The sequence below is a fragment of the Tursiops truncatus genome, chromosome 17 (genome assembly GCF_011762595.2).
Source record: "Tursiops truncatus isolate mTurTru1 chromosome 17, mTurTru1.mat.Y, whole genome shotgun sequence".
Classification (NCBI taxonomy): Eukaryota; Metazoa; Chordata; class Mammalia; order Artiodactyla; family Delphinidae; genus Tursiops; species Tursiops truncatus.
The window spans coordinates 7,416,740-7,436,291 of record NC_047050.1 but is presented as its reverse complement, the minus strand read 5'-3'; the positions used below and the strand labels follow the sequence as shown (position 1 = coordinate 7,436,291).

The following is a 19,552-nucleotide window of genomic DNA, read 5'->3' as shown; positions in this document are numbered from 1 at the left end:
AATCCTACCCTTTCTCCTCCTGACTCCCTGTAATTTACCTATTCTAACGTCTCCTTTTGCTTCAGAGCCTGGTAAATGGTAAATGGAACACCTTCCGATCAGAGCATCTCTCTGCCTTTCTTTGGAGGCATCTGATTTTTCCTTATTCCCCTGTCGTCTCATAACCGCTCTGGGTCCCTGTGTTCCACTCTGCGTCACAGATGACATCTTCAGTCTTCCCAGGATGAATTTCCCACACTGCTTCCTCCTGTGAGAAGTGGAGCCCCTGAAATCCAATTCTGAAGCAGGCAAATTTGCTCAGGGCATCGATGGAGAGCTGAACTAAGCTCATGGCTGTGTGGGACCCACGCTGTTTATTCCTGGTCACCAAAATCCCACCCTTTCCTATGTCAGCACTAAGGAAGGTAGTTGTGGGGAAAATTGAGACCTGCTTTTACAGTGTGACCAAGTGAGAAAGTTATGGAATAACCTCAGTAAATACTTGCCACTTAGGGGTTTTCCTGGAGGTCAAGTGGTTAAGACTTTGCCTTCCAATGCAGGGGGTGCAGGTTCGATCCCTGGTCGGGGAGTTAAGATCCCACATGCCTCATGGCCAAAAAACCAAAACATAAAACAGAAGCAATATTATAACAAATTCAATAAAGATTTTAAAAAAATCCACATCAAAAACAAAATCTTTAAAAAAACCCAACAAACACCTCCTACCTAGAACATAGAAAAAGGAGAAGAGCCATTGTTGGTGATAAGCCCAGAGCTCATGCCTTCTATTGCTGATAAATTACAGGATCCCAGAGTCTCGGGGTCACCTCATTGCTGGCAGTGGAGTCAGTTCTCTGGTTAGCGGATCTGGAAGTATCAGGTTCTGACTTCTGGGTGCCCTTGTCTAGTGCCTTTTCAGGGCCATTGGAGAGTTGCACATGGGATGATGTGGGGTGTGCTCAAAGCAGTTCACTTTCTGTTGGTGCAAATACTTGGGCCTTGGGATTGCTTTAGAAAATGAGAAATTGTGGGCTCTCCTTCACTAGATCTGAGTTTCTCTGGTTTTTGTTTTTCTTTCCTATTTCTGGCAATGCAACTCCCTTAAATCATTATTTTAAATTCCAGGACTCCATTTGCTCATAACCACTGGCAGAAATCCTGTGTGTCTGTTTCCCAACATGGGGTCAGGTCATGCTCTCCCATGTCCCTGGCTTTCAACTGGAGAGATGAGTTTTCTTCTTTTTAAAAAAATTTATTTATTTTATTTATTTTATTTTTGGTTGAGTTGGGTCTTCATTGCTGCGCACGGGTTTTCTCTAGCTGCATGGAGTGGGGGCTGCTCTTCGTTGCAGTGTGTGGGCTTTTCATTGTGGTGGCTTCTCTTGTTGCGGAGCACGGGCTCTAGGCGTGTGGGCTTCAGTAGTTGTGGCACGCGGGCTCAGTAGTTGTGGCTCGTGAGCTCTGGAGTGCAGGCTCAGTAGTTGTGGCGTGGGCTTAGTTGCTCCACGGCATGTGGGATCTTCCTGGACCAGGGCTTGAACCCGTGTACCCCACATTGGCAGGCGGATTCTTAACCACTCTGCCATCAGGGAAGCCCGAGTTTTCTCCTTAATCTGCCCTGGAATGTTCCTCCGACCTCCTCTGTGAGCACCATCACCTGTGTCTGCCAGGAGTGACTTTGGTCTAATCCCTCCTTCTCAAAGGCTATATTTGGGAGAGTCTATCCAGATCTTGGGAATGAAGAGTTGAGCAAAGAGCAGTGATTATTCATTCACTCCATTCCCTAGCCCTTGAAACTGGACAGGCTCGCCACACACCACATGTGGGCTGGCTTTCAAAAGCAAGCCACGCATGATACTGGTGGGAGTGGTGGCGTATTCTAAACAATATCCACCATTAAACATTGTTTAGTAGTATTTAAATAATGTGTTCCTTTCCTTCTCCCAAAAATCTGCTTACACTCACTCTCTGGTCTTCTGGGCTGAACTCTTAGCCCTAGAGTCAGAATTCATACTCTGTCCCCCTGGAACCCTGGGCCCCCTTCTTGACAGTTTGAAGGGTGGCACTACCTGGTTTCCATGTCTGTCTGTTGCTCCAGTCTTGGCCCCCTCCTCATGACCTCTGATCTCACTCTAGCCCTGTAACCCAAGAAATCCAGAGCATCCCCAGGATCGGAGGGAAGACACACAGTGGGGAGACATTTCTTTGCCTTCTTCGTCTCTACATTTTCTAGTGTCTTTGTTCCTGGAACAACTAAATAATCCGGAGGGAAAAGTTAGAAAAAAGCACATTCCTTGGGAGCAGTGCACAGCCCCCTAAAACTATTCCTCCCAACAGTCAGGGCTCTGGAAGATCAGTCCTGAGCACACGATGAGAACGTCATGAACAAACTTTGCTTTGGGTCAGTACTTGGATCTTGGGTCCTCCCTACCATGGGCAACCTAACTGGGCTGTTCTTTTGAAAAAAGGTGGGTATGTCATGCTTTGGGGTTGTCTCTCTCCTTCCTCATCCCTCCCTACTTCCCTCTTTAAGTTGCTTTCTCTTTTAAAGATTTACTGCGTACCTATTATGTGTTGAGTGCAGTGCTCTGTGTTGGGAATAGAATGGTGTACACAGACAGACACTGTTCAGTCCAGTGCGGGGAGAGTCAAGGCATCACGTATTATCGTTGTGAAAAGTGCTGTGATGGGGAGGTGTACAGCGCGCTATCGTAGAGCAGAGCAGGGATGCCTAATCTGGACATGGGAGGGTCAGAGAAGCCCTTCAGTAACTTTACAGTTGAGATCTGAACAGTGAATAGGAGTTAATCGCGGAAATTTAGACTTGGTGATGATGGTGATGAATGGGAAGTAAAAAGAATTTAGGCAGCAAATGTCTAACAGATGTCAGCCATGTCTCCCTTCTGCTAAGATCTGGTTAGGATGGACTCCAATGCCCATCTCACATTCTGCAGAAGTTCAAAGTTGGCCTCAAGATCTCTGAGACTGGTTTTTGGGTTTGTGTCTCTTATCCCTGGCAAACTTTGCCCTTTCCTTAATTGCTACAAAAATCTACTCACACAAAGAAGTTAGTCGTGGACTTAACTTTCTTCAGCATTTAGGGGTCACACTTCTTGGCCAGATTAAGCAGAATAAGAAATCAGAGACTTTGTTTTGAAATGTCCTTTGCTTGCACGACCTCAGGGGCTTCCTCCCTTCTCCTTCACCCTTGAATGGCCCAATCCTGCACCCTGCTCTTGTTCTCCTCTCTTCCCTCCCCTTTCATTTGTCCTTACTACCTCCTCTCAGGACAAACCCGCAAAATTCCTCTCACTGTTCATCTGCTCAGGGTCTTATCTTTTACTAGTGGTTTCCTGAAAATGCAACCCCTTGACGCTGATGGTGGGAAATCCAAGCACAAAGATTGACTGTAGAGGAGAAATATTGAGTCATGAGTTTTCTTGCTCTCCCAGGATCATTCCATAAATATTCTCAGGCATAGGGATGGTTGTAATATAAGCTACCCACTTACATAGATCACTTCTATTACTGCTGCTACCGCTGCTGCTACTGCTATATCAATAGTACAGTTACCACGACTACGGCTCTTCCTTCCTCCTCCTGTTTCTGCTGCTCCTTATTGAGTACTTACTGGATGAAGCTCCTTACATCTGTCATTGTGTCTCATCATCACAACACCATTAATCAGGTATTATCCCCATTTTACAGTTAAGGAAATTAAGGCTTAAAGAGTTTAAGTAGCTTAAAGTCACTCAGCCAGCAAAGGGTGGTGACAGCCAGTCTTGAAGCCATACATTGAATCATTATAATAGCACGGTCGCTGTTACAAAGCCCCTTTCCATGTTTCTTGGCTTTCATTATAATATAGGTCAGGTGTGTGCCTTTGTGTATAGTGGTTAACAGTGCCATTCATACTGTAACACAGTCTGTGACTGAAAATATGCACATTAGTTGAATAAAATGGAAAAGTATCTTCACATCTGTAATGAAAATCAATGAGAAAATATATTTGAAAATTCAGTTCTCTTTTCAGAGATGTTAGCAATATACACAAATACAACAAGAGAGTAAGGCGCACTTGCCACACTGAACTGTGTTCTGTTTCAGTTTCCTACAGGATTTCACAGTCGCACTTATGGGTATGATTTCACACTGAAATATTTGCATAAGAGAAAGCTTGTGATTAACTGCATATTGCTTGAGTGTTCATCTGTGAACATGATGAATCTCTGTTTTTACTTATTCCTTGCTTTTCAGTAAAACAATCAAAATCCTGACAAATATCTAATATATTTGAGGACCACAGCTACAAATTTCTGCATTAGTACTTCTCTCCCTTCCTATCTCCAAATGGGTAACTCAGAATCACTCCCAATAAACTTTTCCAAAATGTTACCTGTGAACTGTGGTTCAAAATGCTTCACACATTCCCATAGCACTCTGCTTTTAAGTGTCTAAAAATATGGAATTGAAATACAAGATTTTCATGCTTTAGTGAGATTTATAATCAGAAAACTAGTGTCTGCATTTTGGCTTCAACATCTACCAGGTCGGTGACTTACCAGCCTCAAATTCCTTTTCTGTCGGATGGGGTTGTTTAAAAATATGGAGGTCTAGGGACTTCCCTGGTGGTCCAGTGGTTAAGACTCCGTGCTTCCAATGCAGGGGGCCTGGGTTTGATCCCTGGTCAGGGAGCTAGATCCTGCATGCCGTAACTAAGACCCAGAAACCCAGAACAGCCAAATAAATAAACACGTATTAAAAAAATATGGAGGTCTAGGGAAATATGCGAGTTTCTAGAAGCATACGGTAGGGAGTGGGCAAAATCGTTGAAAGTGATCAAAAGGTATAAACTTCCAGTTATAAAATAAACAAGTCCAGGAGATGTGATGTACAGCTTGATGATAATAGTTAATGATACTGTATTTACATTTAAAAGTTGCTCAGAGAGAAGATCTTAAAAGTTCTCATCACAAGAAAAAAACCTTTGTAACTCTGAGTGGTGATGGTTGTGTTGATCATTTAGCAATATCGAACCATTATGTTGTACACTTGAAACCAAGATAATGTTTTATATCAATTATATCTCAATAAAAATTACATTACAAAATTTTAAAATGTATATAGAAAAAAGAAAGACTATTATGACATCACTTTTGGTAGGTTAGACATCTGGCGAGTTTCTTAATCAAAAAAATTATTCGTAAAACTATAGTGTATCCGTATTAAAGAAAGGAAAAGAAATACTGAGATCTGGGGAAAGAATAAGCATTTCCTGAATACCACATATCAGAAACCCCTCCGTTAAGTCCTTCACATCTGCAATGACATTTAATTCCCATGACACTCCTCTATGGTAAATAACATTATCCTTTACTTACAGACCAAGAGGCAAAGGCTAGGGAAGTCCAGACATGCAGGGACCCACTAACAGGCAGGATCAGTGGCAAAGAGCATCCAGACAACTTGTTACTAGGAGAAGGAAGCCCATGCAGCTGAACTTTGTTTCGAAATCTTCTGTTTCCTAGTTCTTCTATGACCAAGTTCGTCTTCAGCACACAGCCACGTCCACCGCTGGACGGTGTCCGGCGAAGCCTTCCCTGTGGTCCTTGTCTGAGTCCCCTCCTCCTCTGGGCTTGCAGATGAGGACAGGTCCCTCCCACGAATCCTCTTCCGTTCTCGTTAGTCCACATTTGTTATCTGTCGATGCACACTTGGGGTTGTGTGTTTGCATCCCTCCCCTCTGAGTCTCATCCTCGGGCAGCCTTCTTTCTGGTCTGGGGCTTCTTCCTTTTTTCTGAGATGGCTGTTCAGGATCACTATCTTCTTAAAACACGGAAAAGCAAACATACGATATGAAAATACTCCATCTTTCTTTGTGTAGAAAGAAAAGTATGACACTTCTGCCTAACTCTAAGTTGGTAAATTTATCTTTCCAACTATTTCCTTCTCCCTCTGGGTATATTACAAAGTATTTCAACTTGGACCCTTTGAAAATTGAATTAATTATTTTCTTCCTGGAGTCTCCAAGCACCTTCTTCTGGGGTCCAGCACCTCATTCCCCCCTTTCCCTTCTCTTTCCCTCCTTTCCACCTTTTATCCCTCTCCTTCCCCCATCCTATCACTTACTTCCTTTACTTTGGCTCCACATCACCCAAGCCAGAAGCACAAGAAGCATCCTCAATGCCTGTCTTCTTCATATTCCACGGGTACCATGTCCTATTTATAGTAGCTCCTAATTGATCCATCTTCACTTCCTTAAAAATAGGAAATCAGGAACTTCTCTGGCAGTCCAGTGGTTAAGAATCTGCCTTCCACTGCAGGGGGCACAGATTCGATCCCTCGTCAGGGAACTAAGATCCCACAGGCCACAGGACATATTTGCCACATGCCGCAACTACTGAGCCCGCACGCTGTGGAGCTCGTGCCACAACTGGAGAGAAGCCTGCACACCGCATCGAAGATCCCACATGCCGCATCTAAGACCAAACGCAACCAAATAAATAAATAATTAATTAATTAAAAAAAATAGGTGCTTTTGATGAGATAAAGTAGGAAGTACACAGGATCACCTATGAAGCATTGTTGCAAAAAAAGTAAAAGGAAAAAAGGACATTTAATCTAAATCTGATTAAATCTTCAGATCTAGCTACAGTTTACAGGAAATTCAGGAGATAGAGGAACATGTTAACTGATACCATATGGATGCAATCAGCAGAATCCAGCAAGTGAGAAATTCTGTAGGTTTCTCCAACAAGTAAGTGGAATAAAAATAGCACAACAGAAAGAGTAGGGAGGGACTTCCCTGGTGGCGCAGTGGTTAAGAATCCACCTGCCAATGCAGGGGACACTGGTTTGATCCCTGGTCTGGGAAGATCCCACATGCCGCACAGCAACTAAGCCCATGTGCCACAACTACTGAGCCTGCGCTCTAGAGCCCGCGAGCCACAACTACTGAAGCCCGTGCACCTAGAGCCCGTGCTACGCTACAAGAGAAGCCACCGCAATGAGAAGCCCGAGCACCGCAACAAAGAGTAGGCCCCACTCGCCACAACTAGAGAAAGCCCGCATGCAGCAATGAAGATCCAATGCAGCCAAAAAAAAAAAAAAAGTAGGGAAATCGTGATGGTATAAAGAGACATAAAAGACATCAATTGAATGCAATGTGTGTGTCTTTTATTGGATCCTGATTTGAACAAGTACGTGTATGAAAAAAGTTTTGAGACATTTAGGGAAAAATTGAAAATATATTGAGTATTAAATGATATTGAGACATTAATATTAACTTTATTATTTGAGATAATGATTTTGTGGTTTATGTTTTAAAAAGACCTTATGTGTTAGTTTGTTGGTGTTACATTCTGAAGTATTGATAGATAAAGCAATATGTTTAGCACTTATTTTGTGTTATATACAAAATACACAGTTTTTAAAGCATTTTTACATACAATAACTCATTTAATCTGTATAGTAACCTTACTAGGTAGGTATTATTATTATCCCCATTTTACAGACTGGGCAACTGAGGCACAGAGCAGTTAAGTAACATGCCCAGGGTCTTGCCAGCCGGTAAGTGGTGGATTCAAATATATCACAAGAGTTTCTTGTTTCCTGTTGTCTCCCAGACTTTGTTCACACGCTCACATATTTCCATAGCTGTAGTTGTAATACACTTAAAATCAGATACTCAGACTTATGTTTATTAGCATATTCTAAACATTTCCCCCAAATTTTACACAGACCTAAATGTTACAATTTTAAATGACTGTATCACATTCTACTGAACATAACTCAGCATCACAGTCAGTTTGATTGTCTCTCTTTGGAAATTTAGGTTGTTTTCAAGTTTTTCTGTTACAAGTAATACTAGAATGATTGTGTTAATGCATGTAGCCTTTTATTTCTTTAATTTTTTTTTTTTACTTAGGATAAAAACCTTAACATCAGACTAGTTGTAAAAGAATGTAAATGGTTCATCATTCTTGATGTGTAATGAAATCAAGAAAAGCTGTGTAAATATGTACCATTAATAGCATAAGAATCTTGTTTTCTTCCCAACTGTACTTAAATTTTGCTGGGTATTCTTGCTTACTTTTCAATATGTATGTAGTAAGGAGTTCCCTGGTGGCCTAGTGGTTAGGATTTGGGCTTTCACTGCTGTGGCCCAGGTTCAATCCCTGGATGGGAAACTGAGATCCCACAAGCCACATGGTGTGACCCCCAAAATTTAAAAATAATAGGTATATAGTAGAATTTCTCTTTTTTCATTTTCACTTATTTATTAGGAATTTTGGATAATTTTTAATAAAATGTTTCTTTCCCTTTTTAACTGCTGTATTTGCTGCAAATATCTTTCTAATCTATTGTTTCTTTACAATTTTAATTTTAATAGTTACCTTCAAAGAAATTAAAAACCTTTTTATGGGTCAAAATGGTTTGTCTCTTCAGCTATAATATCTCCTGTTTCTTGGCTTTTAGAATGTCAGCATTCTAATACAAATATTGTGGGTTATTTGTTTATGGGCAGAGGGCTATTTGATTTTTGGTACACATGGATTAAATTGCTAAGAATCGGGGCTTCCCTGGTGGCGCAGTGGTTGGGAGTCCGCCTGCCAATGCAGGGGACACGGGTTTGTGCCCCGGTCTGGGAGGATCCCATGTGCCATGGAGCGGCTGGGCCTGTGAGCCATGGCCGCTGAGCCTGCGCGTCCGGAGCCTGTGCTCCGCAATGGGAAAGGCCACAGCAGTGAGAGGCCCGTGTACCGCAAAAAAAAAAAAAAAAAAATTGCTAAGAATCAGTAAAAGTCCCAGAAGTTACCTAAGCAGAGCTCTGAAGGATAGTTGGAGTGTCATGGAAAGCTGTGCAGATAGCTGTCTTCCTCACCACATCTACACCATGCTGTAGCAGTTCACAATTTAATGCCCACTGCTACTGAATTTATTTACAGTTCGAAGACCTGGAATCTTTCCCTGCAACACAGATCTGGCCCAAGACAGCAATTCCTCCAGTTTTATAGGCTACAAAGCTATTTGGAGGAGTATTTGAGGTGAACTGGCAGGTGCACATCTAATACTGTTATTTGTCTAGGTCTGTACAATGGCATTTGACAATGTTGGGATATTATTAAGGAAGGTTGGTTGTGTCAATGCCCACGTGTCTCCTAAATTGGCATTTACCACCTATAGATTCCACACTATCCCAGATCAGGTTCTCAGCTTTAAAGCTTCAAACATTTAACATTTTAAGCACACTTGGTATGAATCCAGCCCTCAGGGGCCGACTCCCATTAACTCAGGTGACAGAAGACTGAGGTATACATCGAAGTGCCAGTATTATTTTGCGGTGGCAACTCTGAGCATCCCTTTGGCGGAGAGATTTAGGCCAGTATGACGAGCATATGCTCTCTCTCCTGGCAGCTCTCCTTGGGGAGTAAAATTATACTCAGGAGATTCCCTAGTGAATACAGAATCAGAGCAAAGAGAAGGAGTTGTCTGATTTAGATAATTAATCACATTGGGTTTCAGGTCCACTGATCGTAGGGCTGGGGTCTGTGGGTCGCTCCACCCGCCCCCTTCATCAGCGCTTGTGCGGGTACCACCCCCTGGTGGATCTTCATGTTTCCTGAATCTGTGTGTAAGGCTGACCATGCTTTCAAGTTCACTCTTTCTTCTGATAGGGTTCAGTATAATTGACTGATTCTCTTGATTGCCTGATTCCCATCACACAGCAAGTCGGCCTTCCTATGGTAGTTCTTGAGTCCTTCTGGACTGGCGTTTTGGGTGTTCTGACCACCTTTCAACAGTCTCTTGGGTTAACCAGATGACTAACCTCTTACATGAAACGTAGACTCACCAGCTTAGCTCTTTGGGGACAACTTTCTTCCATGTTCCTGGGGGGTGGTCACTTTGTGTTACCTGCTTTGGCTCTCTACATTGTGGTCCAGGGAAAGTGAGGAGTTTTGGTCTCTTTGTCCTTCAATCCCTGGCATCTCCTTGTTGCCCCTTCTAGGGAATTTTCCTCGTTCAGACAGTTGGTCTTCTCCTTTCTTTGCAAATGTCAGGCCGTGCAAACTTGGGGCTTGGTTTTCTTCCTTCAAAAGTCACTCGTGATCCCTCCTGAGCTAACACGCAAGGCCCAGACTGATCTGCGGGGCCACCCGGGCCTCCAACTGCTTCATCTCAGCTGGGGTTTCCTGACTGTCCTCACACCCGCCCTCCGCTGCTGCCCTCTCCCGGGCTCCCCTCCCTCTTCTCTCACCTGGTCCTGGTTCCTGGCCTCATGCCTGGCTCACCAAGCCCAGGCGAGCTCTGCCAGCTGCTTAGTGATGGATGACACTCAGGGACACGCTGGCAGTCTGGCCACGTCCCAGGACAGGCTTCGTTAAAACCAACAGAATAAAATGTGCCCGAATAGGTAATGTACTACTTTGGGGAAAAATTTTAAGATGTTTAAAAGTATGTTAAGAATAGTAAATTTCACAGTATTTCCCAATGCCCGGCACAATGGCTTGGGCTAATAAAAAAAAGAACAAAAGAGCAGAAGTGAATCGTTTTCTCGTTACGAAGATATATCAAATGTCGTTAACTGTTCATGAACACCATGCCAAAACAATAGCATTTTTGTTATCAGAACTGTTGATTAATCAGGAATTTATAAAACTTAGCAAATGTTGTACTTGTAAAAGTTCACCTTCAAACTGATTCTATCACTTTGTGGGCAAGGACACAGCACTGGCTAGAGCCAGGTTGTATAGAATTCACATCTTCTTGTTCTGAGTTTAAGGCTCTTTCCATTATAATTGATGACACAGAACCATCTCCTTCAGTGAACCGCACCCCAAAGGCAAATGTGTCGACGGGTAGAGGTGAGCAGCTGGCTTAGAGCTCAGCCCGAACTGGGATCCAGTCCTGGCTCTGCTGGTGCCAAGCTGAGGGGCCTTGGGCAAGTTAATTCAGCATTCTGAGTATCAATGATTTTCCAGCTGAGAAGCTGAAATAATAATAAAAGCAAATAATGAGAATTATTACCATATAATAAAGTGGTAATAATGCACATGAAGTACACAAAGAGATGAGTCAAATAATAGCTTTTATTACATATATATGTATCACGTCATTACGTAGCCACTGGGTCATCAGTCTAATCAGTGGAGACAGAAAAACTGGATGGTCAAGGCTTGTGAGGATGCGTAAGAATTCTCTGTTCATAGAACAGCGTGTTATCACATTAGCCTGGTGGTTCTCATGGAAGCTTTTGGTTGGAACATCATTTTGGTGGTACTGAATTATATATTTCATAGTTATTTGCTCCAATGGTGTTCTATTTGAATTCCTGAAAAGAAAATGAGGAGCTTGAAAACTAAGTTGGAAAAATAAGTAATTGGATTGAGTGTAGGTCATGGTGAACCTGTTTTTTGAAAATGTCCCCTTTTTGAGAATACAAACAAATCCTGTATCTGTATAGGACTTTGAGTCTATGAAGTACTTCATATCTATGAGCTCATCACATCCTCATGATACTTTATGAAATAGTGTGTTATTTACATTTTCATACATGAAGAAATTGAGCCTCAATTTATTTTTATTAGAGTCCCATCTAGAATTCTAATTTCCGGACTTCCCTTCCACGTGGTCACCAGCCCTGGAGAAATGATGCCTGTATGTGACTAATGAAAGGTAGGCTTCTGACAAACATGTGCTTTTCTTGCCAAGTGCCTTCTTCATCAGGCTGTTACATGTCGTGGTTGACAACTACAGTGACAAGCACTAAGAGAACGCCTCTTCTGTGTCTGAGACCGTGTCAGTGTTTTTTTTCCTTATTTTTTTGTGGTACGCGGGCCTCTCACTGTTGTGGCCTCTCCCGTTGCGGAGCACAGGCTCCGGACGCGCAGGCTCAGTGGCCATGGCTCACGGGCCCAGCCGCTCCGCGGCATGTGGGATCTCCCCAGACCAGGGCACGAACCCGTGTCCCCTGCATCAGCAGACGGACTCTCAACCACTGTGCCACCAGGGAAGCCCCCGTGTCAGTGTTTTTATGTGTGTGTGCCAGGCATTGCTTATTTGCTCTTAGACCCAGTGTCACCCTTTTTCTCTGCTCTGTATCTCCAGGAATTACCTTTCCCAGGCCACCCTGTCTTCTGACCTCTCCCTCCTCCAGGCAAGGAGACTACAGGGTGGTGAAGGCCTTTCTCCCCGTTCCCATCTGCCTTGTGTGGGCTCTCCACATCCAGCTAGTTCTCTGTGGTGTTAATTCTCCTGCCCCACCATGGTCCTAGCTCCTGCTAGGGACCCTGACGCCTGGACTCTGTACAACTACCACCTTCCTTTGACCTGCCGGCAGCCAGTCTCAGGATGAGCTCTTTATTCTGTTTGGTTCCTCTTAGCTCTTCCATCCCCTGTGGAATCAAACCCCTGCCTTGAATCCTGTCTGTGTGAAAGACCTGGAGTGGTTTTGTTTCATGACCAGTCCATGCAGCTACAGCATGATATTTACATCTGACTTTGACAGCATTCCTGGGAGGAGGTAATACTATTATCTCCATTTACAGACAAGGAAATTGTGGCTCGAAAGACGCAAGTGATGCGGCCAGTCTCATATAGTCCATAAATGGGAGCTCTGGGGCTCCAGTCCAGCACTCCCCCGAGGACAGGTGACTCTGACTGAGTGCATTCCAGTGTCAGGCCTTGGGACCTGAGGGTGCCTATATGCACCGTCCCTTGTGGCCCTCACAGCCTCCCCGGTTATGGATGAGCCCCGAGAGTTCAGAGATGTTAGCTCGCCAAAGGTGCAAAGCTGGTAAGCAGCAGAGAAGAGATTCAAACCAGATCTTTTCTGACTCCAAGCTTGTTTTCTTTCTACTCCTACAAGCGCTTCCCAAAAGGTAGTGTGTATCACAGCTGCAGCGGTGTGGTGTGGTTGAGATATAAATTCCTAGTCCCTAACCCCCCGAAATTCCAGTTCAGTAGCTTTGAGAAGGGGCTCAGGAACAGGCACTTTGCACATCTGCCCTAAGTGATGCTGAGGCAGAGGGTGTGCGAACGGCATGGGGCCAACCTCAACCTCCATGCCTCCCGCCACCCACCTGTGACACCCATGTAGCCTCTGCATCCTCTCCCCACCTGCCTCAGTTTCCTTGTCTGTAAAGTGAAAAGTTGGACTGGATAATCTCCAAGGTGATCCTAGGTCTCTGCTGAGTCCCCTGTGCTGCCAAGGGGACCACTGCTGTGCCACTGAGCCCTCCCAGGGCACAGCTGAGGGCTGGGGGTCTGGGGTTTCTGATGGATCCCCCAGGCTGTGAGATCCGACAGGAGCCCTGTGGCTTAAGAGTAAAGGGAAGCCCTGTTTATCAGTTTGCAGTAGTTGGCAAACTGGCATTTAAAAAAGGAAGTGAATTGTGGGGTGCGGGTTTTAATTCAGGGAGATACTCGAAGAACTCAGTGTTTGCTCTGAGAGGTCATTAAATAAGTTTTGTTCCCACACTCTCTGGAAAAATGATGCTTCATTAAAATGGCAACATGAGGTGTAGAGAAAACGGTGAAATTGGGAACCCTGAAAAGACACATTCACTAGGTTCCACTTAAAATGTAAAAGGAGTGTAAAGAAAACAAATGGACATTTTCTTGAGGCAGCTGAGCGATACAAAACACAGGCATCTTTGTCTCCTTCTTGAAAACTTCCACAATGGGTTCTCCTTTCTTCCTCTTGACCAATCTCTACTTCTAAGAGGTGTTGAGTTTCCGCCAAACTTTCTGCTCCGCTCGCATCAAAGGCTGCCGTGTCGTGAATAGTCAGCTCTCACCTACCGATCCTCACCTGCCGACTCCTGCCCAGCGCACTTAGGTCATTCACCATAATTAGCTCATAGACAGAATTTCCGGGCGGGGTCCGGGAGCATCAGTCACAGGGATGAAGGGGAGGTCGGTGCGTGGGAACCGCGGGAGGTGCCGGGCGCAGAGCGCGCAGTGGTCCCTACGACCCAGTCGCCGCAGATCTGCCCGCGCGATGCTGCGATGCTGCCTCGGTTCCCCTCCGGCCACATCTGTGCTCGACAGACAGGTCGTGTTCGTTTCCACACAGCCTCAGAGGTGCAGAATACCCCATGGGGGGAGGCAGGCGAAGTTTCTGTTCCTGCTGTCTCATGCCCTCTCTACCTGGTTTCCAAATGCGTCTGGCTTCCAGGTTGGGGTTTTCTTCGTACCGTTAGCGGTTCTGCGCTTGGGGGTGGGGATGGAGTTGGGGGTTGGCGTGTTTAACAACTAATGGTACGAGCGAGACTTGGCTTCTGCTTTGGGCCCCGCTGCTTTCTCCTTAAAGCCCTGATTGCTCGTGTTTAATTGTTTCATCTATAACATGAAGATGATAGTTCAGAATTATTAGCTAATAATGAATAAGAGCGAGGTCAGAACACTTTGAAAATACAAAATAACTTTACGTATGACATCCTCGGTTGCTGTTTACTAATATCCTTTACCGGGAGTCTGGGGTCTTGTTGGTGCAAGTGCCCCAGGCGGCCTCTTCCCCCGAAAGCTGGTTCCTGCTCTCTGACGCTGCAGAAAGCGCTGGGGCCTGCGAAACTGTGAGTTCAGCGCTAACCTAAGTCTGGTCGTTTTTGATGCCTGTATACTGTGTGCCTGTTCTCTGGGACCACCTCTCAGCACCACCTTGCCCAGCAGCTGAGTGTCCTGCCGTGCATAGGGCAGGAGGAGGGCTGGACTCCAGCTCAGGCCGAGGGCCTGCTCCCGGGGGCTGTGTGCCGCTGCGCCTGGGGCACTTCCAGATCCTGCAGCGCAGAGAGGTTTTCCTGGGGGAAGGGAGGGCACTTTGACACTAGAGAAAGCAAGTGGCCCAAACCTAGTGAAGTCTAAAGCAGCATCAGGTCTATGCTGTCCCCTGGTGGTCGTATGTTGTACTACAGCCAGCTCTCGGAGTCTGTGAAGTTACAATGAGCTCTTCTTTTTCTATCCTGCAGTATGGAAGTCCAGAGACTTCAGGAGTCAGTCAAGATAGCCTAAGGGCAATGAAAGCATAGATCTAAATCTTCTCATGGGTCTGAATGTAGAACTTTTACTGTAGGAGCCATTTAGTCTTTACCTGGTAAGGTGTATAAACTAGTAAACAAGGCCAGAATAAAAAGGACGCATTTGATGGATTTAAATTGGTTTAGACGGTTATAATTAAAATCATATTATTTAGTCTATTTTGAATTTAGTCTATTTTGCCTTTTACCAAGTTTGTTTTCGAGTTCCATCTCATTTTTATGGTTTTACAATGGTTTGGGGGGAAGAGAACGATATAGTTTTAATCCCTGTTTCACTGATACGGAAAGAGACAGGGGCCTAAAGTCTCTGCAGAGTCAGGGTTACAGGTCTCTGGGCCCAAATCAGAAGTCATAAGTGGGACAGGGTGACCAGGGGCAGACCTGGAGAGCTTTCCTCTTGGATTCACGGCCTCACGCCCTCCACTTCTGCACATTCCTGTCACTCGCACTAGGAGTGTTTCTAGTCAGCTGTGTGCGCTATGTTAGGCATTTCAAATATGTTTCTGGAAGTTGTCAGGGCTGTTCTCTGTGAGGCCTGAAGGCAAAATTCAATGTTTGTAGTAAATAAGTACTAAAATTATAGCAGCTATTGAGAGGATGGATTACTTCCAGCTTGCTTAGCCGTATTGGCTGAGGCTTGACTTCAGCAGTGGTGCCAACATGCTATACACAAGAACCCTGTGTTCCCGGGAATCGCGCTGAACGTGGCGGTGCAGAGTCTGCTGGGCAGGACACCAAGGTGTGGCCAGCAGGGTTCAAGAAGTTTATGGAGATGCAACAGAAGGTTCTGGAAACTTTGCTGGGATGGCACTTCCCTTGGACTAGTTCCTGGAGACGGATATAGAGGAGACGGGCAGCATCAGAAGCTAGACTTACAGTGTTTTACAAACCGTGGGCTCCAAGGAACGTTTGTTCCTGGAATCAAAGCCACCTCTGTGTGGGATTCTCTCTTCCCATCTCTCTAAGTCTCTGTTATGGGCTGAGTTGTGTTCCTCCAAAATTCCTACACTGAAGTCCTAACCCCCGGTGTCTGAGAATGTGACTTTATTTGGAGACAGGGCCTTTAAAGAGGTAATTAAGTTTAAACGAGGTCATTAGGGTGAGCCCTCATCCAGTATGACTGCTGTCCTTAGAAGAAGAGGAAATTAGGACACAGACACGCACAGAGGGAAGACCATGTGAGGACGCAGGGAGAAGGTGGCCAAGCAAGCCCAAGGAGAAAGACTTCTGCAGAAACCTACCCTGCTGACACCTTGATTTCAGACGTCCAGCATCCACAATCGTGAGGAAATAAATGAATGTTGTCTAAGCCAGCCGGTCCATGGTACTCTGTTACGGCGACCTGAGCAACTAAAAGAGTCTCCTTTTGGATTTAGGGAGCGTGACTGAAGGGCCCATCCACTCAGAATCAACGCCAACCAAGTGAAAACCACCAAGCCACTCTGTAAGGAACTAAAACATCTTGAAAAACAGGAAAGTGACCTGTGAAATAGCATCTGGTTTGAATGGCATCCAGTATCTCTTACTAGACAAGATACACTAGCATGATTTCTGGAGAAAAGCCCAAATACATGCCCCAAATATGTACACCACGGTAAGGATTGCATATAAATCTTTTTTCGCCTGGCTCGATGGTGTCCTGTGGAAGGAATCCAAATAGTATGAAACATGTCTTCAAGTCTTAGTGAGTCATGCAGCCAAGTTTTATGGAGTCAAGCTACAAACCTATCAATTACTACAAGAAAAAAATATTTGCCTATGTCACCCTTAATTTTTCTTTAAGCTGCTGTGAGATATCTGGTGTTTAGCTTACAGGTTACATTATTTGATGAAGCTCTACAAAAGATTTAGTTAAAAAAAAAAAAAGAACCTAAGCACCCAAGACTTGGAACCCAGCAAATGCAGCTGTTCTGCTTGGTTTCATCAATGGTGGCCACGAGGTTGATGCTGGCGATGAGATAATTTTTACTGAGTGTTTCTCATGGCAAAGGCACTAAATTAAGTGCTTGAAATAGGTGACTTAGCTTTCACAGAAACAGATAGATAGGTAAGACGTGGTGTAAGGTAGCTGTTCAGTCTTGGTCCCCGCTGCTACTCAGCCTTGGGATCTTGAGCAAAGTACTTTACTCTCTGTGACTCAGCCTTCTCATTTCAAAAGTTCGTTGTTAATGCACGAAGTGCTTGCAATAGCCCCTGGCACAGGGTAAGGTTTCAGTGAGTGTAGGCTGCTGGTGTTTTTCTTTCTTCCTTTTTTTTTTAATTTTATTTTTGGCTGTGTTGGGCCTTCATTGCTGCGTGTGCGCCTTCTCTAGTTGCAGCGAGCGAGGGCTACTCTACATTGAGGTGTGTGGGCTTCTCATCGCGGTAGCTTCTCTTGTTGCGGAGCACGGGCTCTAGGCGTGTGGGCTTCAGTAGTTGTGGCACATGGGCTTCAGCAGTTGTGGCTTGCGGGCTCTAGAGCGCAGGCTCAGTAGTTGTGGTGCATGGGCTTAGTTGCTCCGTGACATGTGGGATCTTCCTGGACCAGGGATCGAACCCATGTCCCCTGCATTGGCAGGTGGATTCTTAACCACTGCACCACTATGGACGTCCTGGTGTTTTTCTTAATGTCTTCAGATGAGGAAACAAAGGGCAGTAGAGATGAGAGGCACTTTGCTCAGTACCTCGTGTACCACTGTGGAGGGGAGTCTAGGCAGGCACAGTGCTCAGGCTCTCCAGCACCTCCCATTTGGTGATACTGTCCTTTGCAGGTACTTGTGACCTTATTCTTTCTGGGACACACATGAGGGTGATCTTTTTTTTTTTTTTTTTTGCGGTACGCGGGCCTCTCACTGTTGTGTCCTCTCCCGTTGCGGAGCACAGGCTCCGGACGTGCAGGCTCGGCGGCCATGGCTCACGGGCCCAGCCGCTCCGCGGCATGTGGGATCTTCCCGGACTGGGGCACGAACCCGCGTCCCCTGCATCGGCAGGCGGACTCTCAACCACTGCGCCACCAGGGAAGCCCGAGGGTGATCTTAATACGTGCTTTCTTTACGTGTTCCCACGCTGGCTTCCCCTCCGAGAGGAGTAACCCTAGTTAACATTGCTTATCTCCAACCGTTCAATTCTCTCTTCTTCTAACCATTACAATTTTTATTCCATTTTCTTCACATCCTCAAATGCCTTATTTTCTTTTTTCTTTTTTTTGGTACGTGGGCCTCTCACTGCTGTGGCCTCGCCCATCGCGGAGCACAGGCCCCGGATGCGCAGGCTCAGCGGCCATGGCTCACGGGCCCAGCCGCTCCGCGGCATGTGGGATCCTCCCGGACCGGGGCACGAACCCGCGTCCCCTGCATCGGCAGGCAGACTCTCAAACACTGTGCCACCCGGGAAGCCCTCAAATGCCTTATTTTGACCATGCTTCTGCTACGTGGCTGCTTTTGGAATGTAGAAATGCCTCGGATGCTAGGACTCTGATTCCCAGACATTTCTTCCATCGAGGAAACGACTGGCTCCTATGGAAGAGCCCTGCCCCAGGGCTCTCAGCTTTACCACCACTGCACGGACTGCTGGTGGTTTATTCTTCCCAAGAAATCACTTGCTGTGTATACACACCTGGCAGGAACTGAACCACCTGCTAAATGACAGTGTAGACAAGGGGTGGCCGCAGTGCCATTGTTTCCTGGCTGGCGGTTCTCAGGCACACTTTCTAGATGTTAATTCCAAGGGCTTTGTTTGCTCCTTTTGGGGTAAAAGAAAGAGGCAAAAGGCCCATTGGAAGCTTAGATTTTGGAAATGAGTGAGAGCATAATGATGCTAAAGAGAAAGATGACATTTTGCTAACAATGACACAGTGAAGGTGTAGAGTTATTGTTGAAATGGGAAAGAATTGGCTGTTTACTTAAAAGGTGGGAAGGAAGGTTGGGAGTCTACATAAAAAGGAAAGTGTGAGTTCCAGAGAGCCATCTGCTTGCTAGTTATGGAACAAATAGAAATAGAAGTTTGCACATTACAAAGCACTTTCAGTACCCATGCCTCCATGCACCCATGCACCCATCCATTTGTTATCTGTTTATTCAGCACTTCCCCGCTTCCATCCTAGGCCCCAAGGATGCAGATGTAGAAAAAGGAAAACCTCAGTCCATTCAGTGGGGCAGGCATCGCAAAGGGTAATTACAGTGTGGTGTGGTAGGAGCCATACAGGGGCCATTGCTGGGATGTTGGGGGCATAGAAGAAGGACTAAGTCAGGAAATGTATATGGAGTAGGAACATTTCATTAGGATCTTGCAGTATGTGTAGGAGTTTGCTGTGTAGATGAGAGGAAAGATTGCATTTCAGGTACATGCAAAGCCTGGAGTTACAAACAAAAAGGAAGTGATCTTGTGAGGTCGGGGGAGGCAGAGCCCTTGGCTTTGACTGGCTCTGTGGGTACTTACAGCCAAGCAGCATCTGATTAGGGAGAATCAGCCCAGCTAAAGTCAGGAGGGGGAGACACTAACTTAAGCCCCCTCGCCGTGCCCTCCTGGGCCTTCCTGAACCTTCCTCCTTTGATCTG

The 19,552-nt window shown here is 45.5% G+C and overlaps 1 protein-coding gene across 37 annotated transcripts in view; it reads left to right on the top strand.

Moving 5' to 3' along the window:
• The window catches only part of CA8 (carbonic anhydrase 8), a 299,496-nt gene that overhangs the window by 36,757 nt on the left and 243,187 nt on the right, over window positions 1–19,552 (top strand). For 13 of the 37 annotated variants that reach the window (XR_012327169.1, XR_012327172.1, XR_012327173.1 and 10 more), the window contains one exon: window positions 11,568–11,655. The exons of 17 other annotated variants lie outside the window; for them this stretch is intronic. The gene's annotated coding sequence lies outside the window, so the exon portion shown is untranslated. 7 more of the 37 variants (XR_012327177.1, XR_012327180.1, XR_004522858.2 and 4 more) reach the window with 4 other exon arrangements.